The sequence below is a fragment of the Podarcis vaucheri genome, assembly GCF_965113315.1.
Source record: "Podarcis vaucheri genome assembly, chromosome: 3".
Lineage (NCBI taxonomy): Eukaryota > Metazoa > Chordata > Lepidosauria > Squamata > Lacertidae > Podarcis > Podarcis vaucheri.
In genome coordinates, this window is record NC_138761.1 from 33,771,140 (window position 1) to 33,774,665 (window position 3,526).

The window sequence follows — 3,526 nt, forward strand, 5'->3', positions numbered from 1 at the left end:
GGCTGCACACACAAAATCAACATCTTTGTAAGACCCAATGGTTTTTGTAGCACTGGTCAATGTGAGCAAGCACAAATAAAAATTGAGCTGTAGAGCCTTCAGTACCAATGGGGAGCCCGTGGCCCTCCAAATATTGTTAGGATGACAGCTCCCATCATTCCTAACCGTTGGCCAAGCTGGCTGGGGCTGATGGGAACTGGGAGTCCATTCAATATCTGGAGGGGACCCCCAGTTCCCCATACAGCATACTTTTAGAGCCTCTAGCAGAGGGCCCAACTTTAAGTGGAGGCAAGTTGTAAATAACAGGGGGGTTAGTTGCCCTGTTGCCTCCCTCATACTTGAATTGGCAATCAGGCCTAAAAAGCAGCCCACATACAGCCTCTTGCTTTGCACTGTTCAGGAGTGATTTGGGGAGAAGCCATTGATTGAGGTCAGGCAAACTTCTTTTGGCTGTGTGGGGTGTGTGTTAAGTGACTAACTTGGAAATGCTAGGAAAATATTTAATGTAAGAGAAAACTGTTTGGGGAATAATGTTTGTATCAAAACACAGGGATGAGATTTGAATCTGGTGTGCACATTAATCTAAATGAGAAACAGTTGGTGCTCAAAATATTCAAGACTTTTGCCCCGCAAATAGTTTACTTCTAACTTGGACTTCCTCCCAGGGACATTGGTTGTTTTAAGGTTTTGGTTTTTATTTTAAATCTGATCTGCTTTGCTTCCAAATATCCCCTTCTAAGAACAACGCTACTTACGTGATTTATCTGCCTAAGCAAAAGAAATAGCCTAATGAAGCAAAAGGGACTGAGCAGGGTCAGGGAGAGGATCCGATGTAAGAGACATTGAAGTGCAGCAGCTCCCATTGATTTCGATTTTGGATGCTTGATGAATTGGATTTGTGTGGATTCAATTCAACTTGAGCTGATCTGAACCTTCCTTTGGAATTTAGAATGTGATTTGTTCTTCTCAAATTTTTGCAGTGCAGTTCATAGCTCAAAAAACTTACCAAAATGTGTTTTTAAAAAAATGTATTTTAGGATGAAATGCATACATTTGGGCAGAATATGTGTACGCTTGCTCTTTTATCAGAATGTGTTCAATTCAGTGTTGGTTTTTCTTTAGAAATCTAAATGATAATTTATAAAGGTGTACATTAATGCAGAAATGGGACTGAACAGACTTCTGAATGAATATGTGTAAAAGTGACATGGACTGTTCCTAGCTTCAGTGGGCTTGAGCAACAGGATTGCTTTATAGGTTGTGCCTGAAGTTTCCTTCTGTGAACCCTCTAAAAACTATATCAAGATTAAGTTTCAAACATTTTTATCTCCAAAACATATTTTAAATTGCTTTCTTTTGAAAAGGCTATTAATTACATAGTAATATATTGATGAATGTTACATTTTTAAGACCGCTTGCAAATCCATACAGTATTTGCTATTCCATTCATATATAAGCTGTTTCAAGGAACTTTGTAGGGGTTTATGTTTTAAAAAATTGATCTACTTTTTCTGTTTATTAAATGAGCTGCTTTTCAATACTCTGGTGCTGCAAACATGAAGGAAGAACAGTAAGTTGGTCATGAAAATATTTCCACTGTTATTTTATGTATTGATGTCAAGATTATGAAGTATATTCATGGGGCTACTTTTGAGCTTTGCCATGTGCAAAGGTATTGAGCTGATGTTTGCTTAATTGGTCTAGATCTCTCTCCCCCCTCCCCCCCCTTTTCTAGACTTTAAGCTGTCTAGCATGTACTGCACTTTTAGGTGCTTTTTGAAATACTCATTAATGCACCTGTCAACTGTAGCAAGGTAGCAAATATTTTGTGGACTAGAGAAATCTTAATCACATATATGGTAGGCACAAGCCAGAACTATTAACTTTCAAAATGTGTATTGATTTATCCCACAATGATTTATTGACTTCAATCGGATTCCTCTGATTATTCTTAGAACTGGAATTGAAATGAATAGCGATTGCATGGCAGATCTCTTTCCTTTTTATATTGGTTCTGATTTTCTTCATTAAATTTTTATACAGTTTTGCATGGATGATCAGGGCCAACAGGAAAGAATTCCACCAGAAATCTCTTTGAATGTAATTCTAGCAGATTAATTCTCATCATGGGACGTGTGTGTGGCTGTATGTCTGTGTATTTGGTGAAAGGGAAACAAATATACTGCATATATACAGGAAATGCTTCTAGCTACATTAGGAAAACAACAACATCCCTGTGTACTTACTGTAAATGCAATGTATACAATAAAAATTATACTTACGAGGCAGCACTATTTTTTTAAAGTGATTTACTTTCTGAAATACATCTCTCACGTTATCTGAATAAAAGTTGTGAAGAAGGTGTAGGAATTCTCTGATCATCTGCCAAAAGTTTCTCTCTCTCATTGAGCCTCTAGCAACAAACTGAATCTGTGGCCAGCAAGAAGTTTCCCCTCTTTTGAATAAAGTAAGACAGTTTGTTGTTCTCCATTACACAAGATCAGTAGAATGAGATTTTTGTAGTTGGCCGCCAGAGGGCATTGTAACAATAGTGGATGTTTCTTCTCGGTGCTCGATATGTAATATGTCAGATTTGTGTAGTACATCTTGAGCTTGAAAACATTTCACATGTATCTCAGAAACCATTAGGGGTAGCCAACATGGTGCCCTCTAGAAGCTGGGCTTCATCTCCCATCATTATTAACCGTTGGAGATGCTGGTTGGGGCAGATTGGAGTTGTAGCCCAACAACATCTGGAAGGGCACCACCATGTTGGTGACCCCATCTTGCGACAACTCCCTCAGGCAGATTGGTGCTGGACTCCTATTTAATTTGAATAGGAATGAACATTGAGAAAAGGCTGGGGCAAGAGTGATGGTGTTTGTTTCAAGTTAAAACAACCCGCCATTAGTAACAGTCCAAAGCAGAGTGTCACAGAGATGGGCGGAAAGCATGGAGAGTTGATGAAACAAACGTTTCTAAGAGAACCCTGCACTGCCAATACCATAAAGCTATATAACCACACATAGCATGACGAAAGCAACAGAGATGATGGCCAAGGTATGTATGGTACATGCACTCTGACAACTGGACTAGAAAAGGGGAAGCATTGTAGAAGGAAAGAACAAATGCTGAAGAACTGCATTTCCATAAGAAATAGCTCATTGGGTAGAACATGAGACTCTTAATCTCAAGGTTGGGGGTTCAAGCCCCATGTTGGGCAAAAGATTCCTGCACTGCACATGGTTGGGCTCTCTCCATCTGCACACATTTTTCGTTGGCTTGCTTGCCTACCTCCATACAAGAGGAATTTACATCCGCTTTAATCCATTGAGTAGCCTCCCCTAGGGAATGTACCAGTAATTCCTGCTTCCTCTCCTCACACGTAATCTCTTCCCTCCCCCTTGGGCTTTCTGAAGCCCTCAAATGTTATTCTGGTCCAGGTCTGCGTCCTCTCCAAGGAATGAGAGGAGGTGGTTGGAACTGAAGACAACTGAGTACCAGTGGGCTGTTTATCTTCCTGCCA